This window comes from Mytilus galloprovincialis, chromosome 9, assembly GCF_965363235.1.
Source record: "Mytilus galloprovincialis chromosome 9, xbMytGall1.hap1.1, whole genome shotgun sequence".
Taxonomy (NCBI): domain Eukaryota; kingdom Metazoa; phylum Mollusca; class Bivalvia; order Mytilida; family Mytilidae; genus Mytilus; species Mytilus galloprovincialis.
The window spans coordinates 90,990,653-91,006,916 of NC_134846.1; the positions used below are offsets into that span (position 1 = coordinate 90,990,653).

The window sequence follows — 16,264 nt, forward strand, 5'->3', positions numbered from 1 at the left end:
AAATCTCATATATGATAATATATATGATGCAGTTGCAAGACCAAACAAAGATTAAAAGGCATAAACGAATTTCTATTTATTGACACTATTGTTTCCGCAAAGGCCAGGTATTTTCGTCATTTTCCGTGGATAGTTCATTGTCTTTATTTACAGTTTGTTTCACCACTTAGAAGCCAGCATCAGAATGTTTCCAAAATAGGGGCCGTAAGTTTCAGAGACTAAATGAAGCATCTGCAGGTGACGTATGTATCACATTTTATCTTACCTCCTATACATTTCTAGGAATATGATTGGTTAAAACAAACCACGTGGAGACCATGTATATGTCATATGGGGTTCGTAGCCGTGGTTTATTTCAATACACGGTTAGTAGTGGCGGTACGCGCCTTTGTTCAAACAACACGGTGTTGAGGAAACATCTGAAAGGTTTCAACAGACGAATAATTGATGATGAAAGATTGAAATAAATTCACAAAACACATGTAAAGCTAACAAATTGTTATTGTTGGCATTTGTTTATGTGTAGACCAATGCATGTAGGTTCTAAATACTAAGTATTAAAGACTTGGACTCTTTGAAAGGCCACTAGTCTTATTACCACATGTTAAGATAGTCGGAAATATAAATTCGTTACATAATGTGCTACTGACCTAATACAATCTACATGGGGCCATTCAATTCCATATGGGGATTCTAGCTTCGTTATCACTCCATATGGAATTAACTGACCCCATATATATCGTATTAAATCACAAGCACACTATGTAACTAATAGTATGACGAGATCGCCAGTTTAATTATGTAAAATACCGACAGCTTTATGTAGTACGAGATCTTCATCACAATCAGGTGTTGACACAGTGCTCAGATCATCAGTTCTGACATGTTTCATCAATTGGATCCTATCAATTGATGCTTCCTCGATCTTTTTATATATTCATGAATACGCCTTATATAAACTTCATTCTTTCGCTGAGTCAAAGTTCAAAGAGAAGTTGCTTTTCCCTTTACAGCTTTAAAACTTAACCGCTCTTCTATAAATACTTGAATAACGATATAACGTTAGAGTTTCTGTCCTTTTAAGTGGCAGGGGTGGGAGAGGGTAGTTTGACAGAACAATATATCCAGTTAGACTTTGTCCGGGAAAATCCTTGAGTCATTCCCGTAAAGAGTTTTCTATCTATGGATCCCATTTATTTTTCAAAAAAATACTTTTATATTTTTTATTGAATGCAAACAGTAAGGCAATATCAATCTTCGAAACAATTTTAGCGAAAGTATAGTTCAACTGTGCATGTGAATCATGCATATTTATGATAAATTGACATTATCATAAACAGGTAAAGAAGTGATTACAGCGAAAATGAATTCCGTAATTGCGTTGGAATATTCATGAGTGCGTAAAAATGCAAAAAATCCAGAATAATTCAGTAATAACAATATGTTTTGAATGCGTTATGAACTTGGAAAAAGTACTATATATGATTTTGATTTGAAAAAAACCATCAAATCAGATACTCAAAAACATCTAAAAGATGTTGCAGAAAATGGGTCATGTTTTGAAGTAAGGATAAAACTGTTACAAAAATGTTGTTTTCTCTAAAAAAAAAAAACCACACAATATTACTCGTCAGAATTATTTGGTTATACTTTAATATGTAATACGCACATAATCAATCCATTGTATCAAAAGAAACGGAAGCTACTTGCTAATAATATATGTTGAAACACAGGTTGTAAATTTTCAGTTAAATATTTCTTAACTCTGATATAATTTTTACAAAAATTGCCCCGCACGATATTTTTACGACCGGGCAAAACATGAGGTTCAGATATTCAACGATCGCTTGTAAAATAGTCAGCTGTGTGAAAGGTGGTTGCATTACAACGAAATGTTTTCTGAAAATGTAAGAAATAGTTATTTACGCAAAAATAAATAGATCAAAGAGGTAGGGACAATTTGGTCTGTTTTGTTTTAAACAAATAATCAGAATTATAAAGTTGTCAAATCCTGTTTGAAAATGAGTATTGAAAAGTATATATCATACGATTAAAATATGGTTTGAAAAATTTACACGTATCCAGTGCTACATATTAATGTGGAAGGCATCTGGATACACATTTGTAAATCACACATGTTTTTGTCAAATTTTACATCAATGGACGTTTCTAACTTTCCAAAAGAATTTTGGTTCGGTAAACGATGTCTTTCTCATACATTTTGAGTGAGATATAAATAGATTTCCCAAACCTGGCCAAAATAGAGCTCTATTTAGGCGTTTACTGTGGGAAAACTGATGACGCAAGAGCAATTGAAAAGTATCTACACTTCTAAAATAACGAGGCCCAATTTGTTAGCCGGTATAACGTTAAAACGACGAATCAAATAATTCAACTTTATATATAACTTATATAGGACAATGGTGTTGTTAAAAATTACACCATTCCAGGCCCTTTTGTTTTCTACATAATCAATAACCAATAATTAACAAGTTCCGGGTCGAATCCGATACCGATACCATTAGTATATGTCGCATGTAGTTTCCGTTACCTGTTGTTTTCTGTAAACCCTTTCTATCAGGAGAATCTGGAATTCTTCTAGCAGTTGTTTGAATTTATATTAAACTCTAGGACACTATTTAACAAGTCTGTTTTCTTCCACCTTTATCAGATGACAATACTAAAAATCAAGGCCAAAAATAAGGCATGGGTACTTTAATTCAGTCAGGGACCCGCGGGTGTGTTCTATAGTCTCTTATAAAAAAAAGTTGACAAAAGCAATAGCACAACAATGCCGATGACCATACTGCTTAATTTATAAGTTATTTCTAAACAACAATCGTACGTATACATTTTAAAGAAAGTATTTGTTAAACTGTGATATTTGAAATATAAATACAAATGCACAATGTTTTAATTTCATTATCTATCTTGATATATGCATTAGAAGCTTGGTTTTTTTTAACTGTTAACCTTTGCAGCATATTAATAAAAAAAAAAATGGAAAAAATCATGTACTTACAAAATCTAAAGCTCTTTCAAGTCAACAATTTTCGGAGTGTTCCACATAATCTTTAGCATATAACAATTTCCCAAAATATACCCATTTTACACATCTAAGTTTTAGAATACGCCAATCCGCTCATTGTTGCCGCGTGAACTTTCAATATAGTAATATTGTCTTTTCGTAAATACAAGATTTAAAGATGTGTCTGTGCAGATTAAGATAAAAAAGAAAATATCTTTACAAAATAGGTTATCTGTGTAATTTTACTTCTTTTGACGATATTGAGAATAAGTGATCTCGTTTTTTGTACATGTATTTCACAGTAGGTTTAGTCTCCGGTTGGGTTGTTTTTTATTTTCAGTTATTTTCTCTTTTTTTCGAGTGAGTATGATCAAAAATGTAAACAAACAGACTTCCTTTCTTGTAAAACGTTAAAAAAGATGTTAGAAATAAAGGCAACAGTAGTATACCGCTGTTCAAAACTCATAAATCCATGGACAAAAAACAAAATCGGGGTAACAAACTAAAAACTGATGGAAACGCATTTTAAATATAAGAGGAGAACAACGACACAAAATTAGAACCTTATATACATGAGCATAGAAGATAACATAGTATTTGTGATAAAAATATATTATCAACCCTCAATTATTTTATTTTATAAACGTTTAATTTAGTCTTGTATGCTTTATTCCAAAATATAGATTTATGTATGCCGTCATACGACAAAATTATTTTTATGTCTACCTGTGCGAATTTCAAACGCGCAATTTTACACCAGTAATGAAAACCTTCTATCATTTATGGGTAGACTTTACATAGATAAATTCAGCCGTATTTGACGTGAAACTGTACTTATGTATCCCGTCATACTTTGAACCACAACATTATTTTATTTATTATTTTTACTGTAAGTCTGTTTTTTGTTATATCTACTTTACGTGAGTCTGCATTTATGTATGCCGTCATACGACAAAATTATTTTTATGTCTACCTGTGCGAATTTGAAACGCGCAATTTTACACCAGTAATGAAAACCTTCTTTCATTTATGGGTAGACTTTACATAGATAAATTCAGCCGTATAGGAAAAGCAAAATGAGAATGTTGAATTTGATGTATGCCTTTTTGTGCTACTTTGTTACATTTGTTGTTTATGTAGTGATATTAAGATGATACCACAATATTGACTGTTGTACCCCTATTTTTGACATTTTTACTCTTTGAGTATGTTTGTTTTGTTCATGCATCGTTGACAATGTAATGGAATTTGATGCGACTGTCATACAAGTGAGAGGTTTAGCTAGCTATAAAACCAGGTTCAATCCACCATTTTCTACATTAGAAAATGCCTGTACCAAGTCAGGAATATGACAGTTGTTATCCATTCGTTTGATGTGCTTGGACTTTTGATTTTGCCTTTTGATTTTTGATTTTCCTTTTTGAATTTTCCTCGGAGTTCAGTATTTTTGTGTTTTTACTTTTTACAGCCATTTTTACTCACATACCAATGCAAATGTCAACGGAAATGCTTACACTGAATCTTTACATACTAAGATTACAGACACTTTACAAAAATATCTTGTTTTTTTCATAGAAAAAGACATTTTGCATAGTAAATTCATTTTTATATGTCCGTGTTTTTTCTAGTGCGTCCGTGTTTTATCGAGTGAAAAACAAAATTCCTATGGCTTAAACTTTAATATATCACTGCATTCACGTTTAAAAAACAATGAAAAAGGTTAAAATAAAGTTCTTTGCAAAGCACGAAAAATGCATTAAATCAGTTTGATAATGCTATATTAACACGTTCATTTCGTTAAAAGGCATCGTTTATTTGTATTCAGAGATCTTCATGTTAGCGTACAGATATGGATTCATACAGTAAATATTTCGTGATGTAAAACAAACACTTCAATTCTCAATTTTAAACTTTGTGTGAGTTCAGACATGTTGGATTGAGACGTACGTACACATAGTGTGTAACGCGGGTAAATGTGTGGTTTTTTTAACAGAAAGTACATCATAAGTGTTTCATTTACTATTTATCTTGATGGTAACATGTTTAATCGTTCTAGAAATTGAAATCTAGAATAATGTTCAAATGCTCCTACGCGAAGAGGTCACACAGAAATAAAGCACCACCGTACTTCATTTTCATCATAAACACAAAGAATAAAAATTTACAATGTATATTTCATGTATTTAATAGGTGTACTCATATTATATACACATTTTTTTTTATCATTTCTAAAAGATCGTTTTAAAGCTTATAGATTGTATATTTCGTTGTTTTTTAAATACATTGGATAAGTCCCCGCGTTTAACATCAGCTCAGTAGTCAGTAATTTAGTGCTGGCATGATTTATAAAAAACCTTTTCAAAATTGTTTACCTCCAATGGGGACTGGGGAATAGAAATATGGTCATTTAGGTCCTCTTCCGACCGGTAGTAAAACTCGTGCTTCAACTACGCAGTCACCTCTGATCAGAATGGGGCGTGTAGATAGAATGTCACGCTCACTACACCACTACACGTTAAGAACCCTTGCAACAGTACTTTGAGGGTTCCGTAAGGGGGCCTGTTGCAAGGCAACATTTCTGTCAATATCCAATATACCCGCGTTTTCAGTGACAGACTAAATTTCCCAACCTTCATCCCGAACGTCCTCTGTTACGGGACCTACCCATTGGATTTATTGTTGATTTGTTCTCGTCTTGAAAATTTCATTGCACGTTCAAGAAACCAACAATCAATAATTCAACACTGTCGGTTTACAAATTTAAAAATTATAAAGAGCCTAAGGTTTCAACTCTATCAAGCAAAGTTGAACTTAGGTTAATTTGGCTATTTATTAGGTGCTTTTGGTCATATGTCTGCAAATATTTCGGTTCTTACACATCCTTGGTTTTCAAATATTCGACTTTGAGCGTTACGGGTGAAGGTAATCCAGAAAAGCGCTTCGGACGAATGAAGTGTTGTTTTCATTTTTCATTAAATATTCCATTCAATTCAAATAATGTTCTTTTATTTTTCAATTTATTATTTTGTTTGGGGAGGGGGTGCTTTTTTATTAGAATATTTGGATTAACATTTAGTTTTTAAATTTTTTTACTGTTTTTTCTTAGTTTTCTTGCTCCTATGTCACGGTCATATATATCATTCATAAAATATTCTTGACTGTAAAAACAAAGAGCATTAAATGAAGTGGAAAAGATTATGAGTCCCTGTACTCGGTTCTATAGACCGTTTTAAAAAGGACACAGTGATTTTTTTATATATCTTAATACTGCAAGGTTATGGCAAAATGTTTTCAGAATAGTTCAGAATAGGGATTATCATTAAATTGAATTGAAATGAGTTAAATTTGATCAACAAAGTAATATGCTTTTGTAACTTATTAAGAATATATAACGTTGTCCTTTGAAATTTTATATACATTTACAGACTCTAAAATAAGTAGGTTTTTAAGCCAAAGAATGTCTTCTTTCTTATCACATTTTCATAAAAAAAAAAAGAAACCGGAGCATTTGTTGAAAAACCCGGATATTATAAACATGTTTAATGTTGCTCTCGAAAAAAAAAAACCACGGAAAATATAAAACACTGAATTGTAAGTAAACTACAAGGAAATTGTGAGTCGTTCGTGCTCAAAACATATATAGCATTCAGCCAGTAAAAAACTAAATCTAGGTTGATACGCGAGCAATTTATTCGCATATCAATATTAAAATCAAATTTACATAAAAGTTCTATAGCCTGCTTTTCTCATTGACGAGATCCAGTTTTCAGTTTTCAAGGGAGGTAATGTTTTGTCACTAGATTACCTACTGAAAAAATAATAAGCAAGACAACATGTACAAATAAGTATTCTTTAGCTTTGTTAAAAAAAAACCATGCTCTATTATCCAATAAAATTAGTTTTCACATGCGTATATTGACTACGGCAGAAAAATGAATTTTATCAAATTGGTATGCATTTAATGTATTTCATTAACTTAAAACACTTTCAAACACTAAAATGATACACATTTTGTTACTAATACTTTTACAATGACAACAATGTGTTACAATTCGAAATTGATATATTTGACCTAGATACCGCAACGTTCATGTTGGCTGTTCTAACTTCAAAACCCCTCCCTCTGAAAAACACGTTTCATCTATCCTGTTAAAAAGGCATGTATATAATAATTTCATTGAAACATATGATCTGACAATAAATATAAAATAAAGTATAGGTTATTATAACTGTTGTACTGAAATGACAAAATTGTTTCATATTTACGATAAAATGGATTGACCCTAGCAGGGAATCGAACCCCATTCTCCTATTTAAAAAAATAGGCGTAATTACCAATATACCACCGAAGTTTCCAATGCATTTTACAAATACAACATGATTGTCACTCAGTTTTAATTTTAATCATCATGTAATACAGCATTTTAAATCGTCAGATGCACAAAGGCGTGCACTTTTATCAACTTTACAGGGTGTAGCTACCGCAAGTATAGTCCAAATAATTATGACGTCTGGCAAGGCTATTTTAATTTTTTTTCTGGGACGCCACAAGGCTATTTTTTTTTCTGGAACTCAACAATGCTATTTTATTTTTTTTTTGGGACGCCGTCTTAGGAAGGCGTCCCAGAAAAAAAATTAAGATAGCCTTGCCAGACGTCGTAATTATTTGGACTACCGCAAGTATAAATGAATCTCTGTCAAAGGGCCCCTCCTGCCAAGTCTCGAATGTCAGCACAACTTTATCAAGGAATCCTCTATCAGATATGAACATATTTACCAATGCTAACATAACCGGCGGAACATTACGATTAATTTAGTAACTATAGACCTACCGATTTTCCTTGTGCGTCCACCGCTATTGACAACTGACTTGAAAATGTGCGTGTCAGAAATTGACTTCAAACGAAAAGACGGTTGAATTATAACTTTTCTGTTATATTGTGACGCAAATATCGTTTTAGTTAATAAATTTGTTAATTTCTGTTTCAACTTTGAATTTTAGAAAAATAACTTTGCGAAATTAAACTGGTTTAAACTAGTTGGATACAAATCGACAGGGAGGTTGATGGAAGAGCCTACACAAATACTGTACACTTATATACAGCGAACATAGAAATTACCGTAAATGACCTAATCAGAATCGAAATAATTGATTATCACTCTGGCAAAAATAATCACGAATATAATGCCTACCCATGTTAAAACTACAATAAAGTATAGCTGGCATCAATTTTTTCTTAAATAAAGTACAATTCTTAAATAGGTACTTGAGTTTGAATTACGATTTTTACCCATGTCTGTGTTGTTGGGTAAAAAGCATGATAAAAAGAGAAACTATCAACAATAACAAAAGAAAAAAAAAAAGGGAAACAAAATCTGCAGCAGTAAAAGATCAATCAACTGAAATTCTAGTCATGAATATATTCTAGCATAATACATTAGAGCTTGGCTTTCTAATTTCCATAAAAACATACTGCATTCTATTTCAAAAATGAAATGCCGACTAGCGGTATTTTTAAAATTTAAAATTTTTAAAATACATTGTACTTATTCAAGACGAGAAAAAAAAATGAATAAATAATAATACAATGTATAATAGTGCACAAATATTCATTTCCTTTTCCTGTTTTGGTAATTCAAGATATATTTGGTTGAAATGCACTAGAAATTACCAATTGAGGGGAACTAACTCCGTAATTTGCTATCATTCTAACCAAAAGTTATCTGGAGATTACTCGAATTACCAGACACACAGAAACGAAAAAGCTACCATTCCTACCTCAAGATGAACGTTACTTCAAATTGGATGATTAAGCTGGTTTGGTTTTTTTTTCGGTCAAATTTGAAATTCTTCTAAATTGCCTGACGTTTACAAAGACTTAAATATATATAACACAGTTCACACAGATTATAAAGATGAATAAAACAAATTTTCGTTTTTGGAAAACTGCATGGAATTTTTCAATTTCAAACAATATTCTCAAGCTTAAACTTATTAATAATTTTCGTTTTGCCTTATTCTACATGTGTAACCTCCAAAAAATATTTTTCGAATAAAAAGAAGCAATACACTATTCAAATTCCACATGCGTCGGTGTAAGTTATCACATCGGTGAAATATAATTGTATTTAATACAATTAAAACATGTGTTACATAGCCAAAACAAGGAGATGCAATATTCGGAAATAATGATAATTTCAGATATATGAGAAGGTATATTAGACATGTAATTACAATGTTTAAATTTATATTTACGGATGGACAATAGTATCATTTTAATATAGATAGCCTATAACCTATTAGAAGATACAATCAACAACTCATGTTACTTCATTTAATTTACTGATGATTATGTATAACATATCAAAAAAATATACATACAAGTTTTTTTTTTTTTAATTTTGATACAATCATCAATCGTTAAGTGTAATTATTGTCAATTTTTTAATATATCTTGTGCGTAAACAACACAACATGTTTCGCCAATTCTTTTGAAACCTTTTTTTTAAATTGGAAGGATAATATTAAATTGACTTCGATTGACACACACGTGGGTTTATTAAGGGTATATAAGCAACTTTGCATCACATGAGACTCAGATGCATGACTGGGAGTTTTACTTTTCTTGCTTGTGACAGTCCTACAGACAGTAGTTGGTAAGTTGAAATTTTAAAGATGTTATGTAAATATTATCTGTATGTAGATATCCGAAAGGTTTGTTAGTTTTACTTCCTTTTTAAAATTAAATACTTTTGAAAATTTGTGCCTTTGCACTCAATGATCATATAATTATAAAATCAAAATTATTCTTAAAATAAAGGTCAAATTAGAAAAGAGGATGTATAAAATTTAAACATCGGTTATGTACTATTGCATAGATCGATATTTGCTGAGTTCTAATTATTATTTGTTTTTATTCTTTACTTTGATTGTTTTATAGTTTAATTTTTGTTGGAAAAAGGGGTTAGTGTTGGGGTCGTTGTTCCAAGTAAAAAAATATTGGTTTACAGACTAGCAGAATATGTTTCGTACATATCAAGTTTAAAAAAAATAATACATAATTTACGCAGGGTTTTTAAGAGAAATATGATAAACATTAAGGTCCAGCTCTCAGATTACAGAGGATATAATGTTATGTGCAAAACAAAGTGTATCATATTGCTATTACAAACAAAATTATAACTTTCTATTCATATTTTTCTTTTCCTACTGACTGTATATTTTTGTCAAAATATATTAAAATTGTTCACAATTATCATTTTATTTTCGGAAATCAATTTTCTTTTATCTTTTACACATCAACACACACTACTTAAAACTTTTTAAGGGCTTACATGGAATAATATATGTGTTGTTAATCAATATGTCGGATTTTTTACAAAACAAAATGGCATATAGACAAAGCAAACAATCATATATGATTCCAAAAATGCGCATTGCTTTCGTTTTTATATTTATTAAATGATTTTTGCGAGTTTAAGGTTCATTATAACAAATGGACAAACATTGCTGTGTTTAGAGTACAAAAAACTACTCCGAGTACAGACTACATTCATCTTTCTTTGATGGTACATGCATACTCTATTAATAAAAAAATATACCGAACATTTTATCCCATTTACGGATTAGTAACGTTTACTCAATGGTCGATTTTTAGGTGACTCATTGGGATATTATACATATATGTCAAGCAGTGGATTTAGTACTGTTGATTATGCTGTTGTTAGCGAGAGTCTCCTGTCCTCAGTCAAATATTTTAAAACAAACGATTTTACTTACCTATCAGATCATGTTCAAATTACTTTATATATAGAAGTGCTCTATAAATATAGATAAAGAAATTGGCCTTCAGGAAAAAGGGTGGCACTGGATTAAATCATATAAATGGTCAGAAAATTCTAAACTTAAACTTATTGATGCTTTATTGACTGAAAATGTAAAGAATGAGATAATAGAGTTTGAAATGGCTAATTCCGAGGAAAATCAGGTTGGTGTTGATGAGGCTACAGAAAAAATTGACAAAAATTTTAGATAATATTTCAAGCCTTTCTTGTAAAGCAACTCCAAAAACTAAGAGGAGGAAAAAGAAAAGGAAATTTAAACAAGTTTGGTCAGACAATTTTATATATGAAACAAAGCGTCAAATAAATAAAATAGGAAACAAAATAAGGAATAATCCAAATAATAATAGTTTAAAGCAAAAGTTTTTTGAGTTAAAAAAAACTTAAAGAAAATGGTTAAACAGAAAAAGTATGAATATAAACAAAAACTTTATAATTGTTTAAGTGATTATATCAATCAAAATCCAAAGGAATATTGGAAAATTTTAAAATCTCTTAAGAATAAAACAGAAAAAGATGAAATACCAGAGGTATTAAAAGATGAAGAAGTTTTAATAAAACATTTTCAAGATCAAGGTAAACCTTCATCTATAAATAATGCTTTTATGATAGACATTGAATCACAATTAAAGCTATTAGAAAATAATATAGACTTCAAAGCTGAAACAGATGCTCCAATATCTTGTTCAGAAGTAAATAAGGTAATCAGAGGACTAAAACTTCAAAAGTCTGCTGGACCAGATAGAATTATAAATGAAATAATTAAAACCTCAAATCAAGTAATAATTAAGTCAATTGTTAAAATATTTAATTTAATTCTAAAAACGGGTATATACCCAAAATCACGGAAGGACTCATATATAATAGCACTGCAAAAGAAGGGAGACAAATCTGATCCCAATAATTACAGAGGTATATCTTTAATCATCACAGTTGTGGATAAACAGCTGAATAACTGTCAATTTGGCTTCAGAGAAAACCACAGAACTGCTGACAGTATTTTCATATTAAAATCTTTAATTAATAAATATATACACAAAAATAACAAAAAAATATATGCATGCTTCATTGACTTAAGAAAGGCATTTGACTCTGTATGGAGGACAGCCCTTCTATATAAATTATGCAAAATGGGAGTAGGAAAGTCTTTTTACAGGGTAATAAAACAACAATATTTAAATACAAAATCCTCTTTAAAATATAAAGATCACATTTCTGACTATTTTGACATTACTAGAGGTGTGAAACAAGGGGACTCATTAAGTCCTACTTTGTTCAATATTTTTATAAATGATATCACTAAAGGTTTGGAAGATGACAACTCTAGTCCATTGGAGCTCATAAATAGTAAACTAGGCTCCCTCCTGTTTGCTGATGATGTGCTTTTACTATCAGAATCTAAGGAGGGTCTCCAAAATAGTCTAAATAAAGTTTCCATGTTTTGTGAAAACTGGCAGCTTTCTCTAAACATAAATAAAACAAAAAGTATGGTCTTTTCAACAACAAAGTAAAAGCCTGAAACATCTATACTTGTATATAAAAAAAAAAAAAAAAAAATAGAGAATGTTATGGAATATCCTTACTTGGGTCTGCTAATTTAATCAAATGGTAATCTCAGTCATAGTACAGCTGAATTAACAAAAAAGGCAAAAAAGGTTTTGTTTTCTATTAAAACATATACTAATTCTCTTGGCAGCCTTCCTATCAGAGTGTCAAATAACTTATTTGACACCTTAGTGAGACCTATATTAACTTATAATTCTGAAATAACATATTTGGACTCATATATAACATATTTGAAAGCTAAAAAAAGAGCTTTGGTTTCTGGAAAAATTGTGGACCCATTTAATTTTATTGACAAGACTCCAATAGAAAACTTGCATCTTGGTTATTGCAAGTTTACCCTTGGCACTAACAAGAGTGCCTCAAATTTTGGTACAAGGAACGAATTGGGAAGACTGCCTATTGAATGTCATATAAAAACCCAAACTATTATGTATTTAGCAAGGCTTTTCACCTCAAATTTAAATCCCTTATTACATGAATCTTTTCAATTAACTAAAACTTTGGATTCTAGTGGCTCCTATTCATGGTTCACTTTTGCAAAAGATATTCTTTCTGAATCTAACATTGATATAGATAGACTAAAAATAGACTGTAATAATTTAAAACAATTAAAAAATATTAAAAGATATATTAAACCCCAAATAAACTCATATTACAACAACCTGTTGATGGATAAGTTGAAATCTATTGATGATAAAAGTAAATTAATTTTTTTTATAAAGGACTTGAGCCAAATCTATTGATCAAACCTTACCTCTCTAACCCAAACTTTGAATTTAGAAAATTAATTAAAAAACTTAGAATCAGTGACCATTAATTATTAATTGAAAAAGGAAGGCATTATAAAATTCCTCGCGAAGAGAGACTTTGCAAAAAATGCAAAGTACTAGATGATGAGAAACATTTCTGAATAAATTGTTCTCATAATTCAAATATTAGATTAACATATTTTAATTGCATTAACAGAGAAAGTAATTCATTTGCTAATCTAACTGACAATGACAAAGTTATATATATACTTAACCCATCAACACCAACACAAGTGAATAAACTAGGATCCTTTATAAAAAAGTCAATGGAACTAAGGACAGGGGACCCTTTAATATTTACCTGAATTTGTGTATATATATCGAGTTACCTAGTTATTGTCTTTATTTGTTTTTGTTGTGTGATATGTCACAAACTGTATAGTTTATATGGCAATAAAACTTTGAATTGAATTGAATTAAAAGTATTGCATTTCAGTGAAGAAAACAAATAACAATAACTTCTACTTTTTTCCGCCGTACAGACTGGACGAAGTCTAAAGGCAATTGGTCACGAAGTCTTGTGGCAAGTGATCACTTTGTCTAATGGCAAATGGTCAGTGGATCTAATGGCAAATGGTCACAAAGTCTAATTGCAAATGACCAGTGAATCTAAGTAGACATGGTAACCTTTTGCCATTAGATTCACGGGCCATTTGCCATTGGACATAGTGACCATTTGCCATTAGACATAGTGACCATTCGCCATTAGATCCACTGACCATTTGCCATTAGGTCCACTGATCATTTGCCACAAGACTTGGTGACCAATTGCCATTAGACATAGTGACCATTTGCCATTAGGTCCACTGACCATTTGCCATTAGACATAGTGGCCATTTGCCATTAGATTCACTGACAATTTGCCATCCGACATAGTGATCATTTGCCATTAGATTTACTGACCAATTGCCATTAGACATGGTGACTATTTGCCATTAGATTCACTGACCATTTGCCATGGTGACCATTTGCAATTAGATTCACTGGCCATTTGCCATTAGATTCACTGGCAATTCGCCATTAGACATGGTGACCATTTGCCATCAGATTCACGGGCCATTTGCCATTGGACATAGTGACCATTTGCCATTAGACATAGTGACCATTCACCATTAGATCCACTGACCATTTGCCATTAGGTCCACTGACCATTTGCCACAAGACTTGGTGACCAATTGCAATTAGACATAGTGACAATTTGCCATTAGATTCACTGGCAATTTGCCATTAGACATGGTGACCATTTGCCATCAGATTCACGGGCCATTTGCCATTGGACATAGTGACCATTTGCCATTAGACATAGTGACCATTCGCCATTAGATTCACTGGCCAAAAAAGCAAAATTGTTGGACAAAAAGCAAAATAATCGGACAAAAAGCAAAACGGACAAAAAGCAACGGACAAAAAGCAAAAGTGTCGGACAAAAAGCAAAATAATCGGACAAAAAGCAAAACGGACAAAAAGCAACGGACAAAAAGCAGAAGTGTCCGACAAAAAGCAAAATTATCGGACAAAAAGCAAAAACGGACAAAAAGCGAATTGCGGACAAAAAGCACTGTATCAGTCAGCACTTAGGTGTTGACATGAATATCAATTATAATTATGGTCATTTTCATAAATTTTCCTGTTTACAAAACTTTGAATTTTACAAAACTTTGAATTTTTCAAAACAAAGGATTTTCTTATCCCAAGAATAGATTACCTTAGCCGTATTTGGCACAACCTTTTGGAATTTTGAGTCCTCAATGCTCTTCAGCTTTGTACTTGTTTGGCTTGATAACTTTTATGATCTGAGCGTCACTGATGAGTCTTATGTAGACGAAACGCGCGTCTGACGTATTAAATTATCATCCTGGTAATTTTGATAACTATCTGAACACGGAAATTATTTTGAAGAGTATAGTTTTTGTTTCAAGAACTTGACTTTTAAGCAAAATTACCTACCGCTTAACTAAAAGGGGAGGGATAATAACTTTTAATCAAAAATTATATAAATATTAAAGAGGATTTGATAGTTTTAAATAATGTGTCTTACCTTCTGATAAAAGAAGAATCAGAACAATAAAGCTGAATATCATCCTCTGAAAAATTATAGAATAATAATTATACAGTAACATTTAGGCGAGCAAGAAAGACATCCACAGTGGCGAGTGTCACATATCCTGGAATGCGACTTAACCTATCAGACTTATCAATCACCTACATGAGCAACTGAATGGGGGCCAAATGATGAGCACTTTATATCACCCCCGATTATTTGTGGGGTTCGTGTTGTTAAGTATTTAGTTTTCTATTTTGTGTTTGTTGTTTTGTCCTTTTTCTGTTGAGTTTTTGCCATGGTATTGTCAGTTTGTAAAAGACATTATAGTTTGAATGTTCCTTTGGTATCTTTCGTCTCTCTTTTACTACTATATTTGAATAACCCAACCAAGCTTGGACACTTTAGATAAATACTGATAATAATTAAATGATATCTTTAGGAATTATTAATCATTTTGATAAAGGTTAAATGTCATCGATAGATTATACCATGAAGATATCTCCTGCAGCCACAAGGATAACATTTTATATAGATTTGTAAATGTAGGTTCGACAACTACTCCCTGCCCTTGAAACAAACACAAACATAGTGGGCTGTAAGTATAATAAATCTATTGCATTTCATCACAAAATCATAAAGTAGGATTTTATCCTTATGTTTGATGGCCGACAAGCACAATCGTAAATCAAGTAACAAGGACTTTATCTTTAATAGTAAATTCAGTCTGGTAGTAAAATTTGTTTCTTTTACCTTTTTCCCTTCGTAATTATGCCCATAACTTTAGTTTTTTTTAGGAAATAATCCATAGATAATTAAAAGTATTTTGCATATATTTTCCGAATAAAGACATGGATGTTTTTTCCGTAGGATTATAAATAAAACGGATATGCATTCTGTGGGAAATTATTGAATTATAATATCAATGATCAACTGTTACCCAAAAATTTAAAAAAAATATTGTTTTAAAGTAAATGA

The 16,264-nt window shown here is 31.2% G+C and overlaps 3 protein-coding genes across 6 annotated transcripts in view; 1 reads left to right on the top strand and 2 right to left on the bottom strand.

Moving 5' to 3' along the window:
* The window catches only part of LOC143046340 (leucine-rich repeat serine/threonine-protein kinase 1-like), a 139,479-nt gene that overhangs the window by 108,342 nt on the left and 14,873 nt on the right, over positions 1–16,264 (bottom strand). The window lies entirely within an intron of this gene.
* Positions 1–16,264, bottom strand: part of LOC143046344 (acidic mammalian chitinase-like) — a 95,404-nt gene that overhangs the window by 40,164 nt on the left and 38,976 nt on the right. The window lies entirely within an intron of this gene.
* The window catches only part of LOC143046345 (C-type lectin-like), a 51,385-nt gene continuing 44,739 nt past the window's right edge, over positions 9,619–16,264 (top strand). For both annotated transcript variants that reach the window (XM_076219473.1, XM_076219472.1), the window contains exon 1: positions 9,619–9,685. The gene's annotated coding sequence lies outside the window, so the exon portion shown is untranslated. The remainder of the gene's footprint in view (positions 9,686–16,264) is intronic.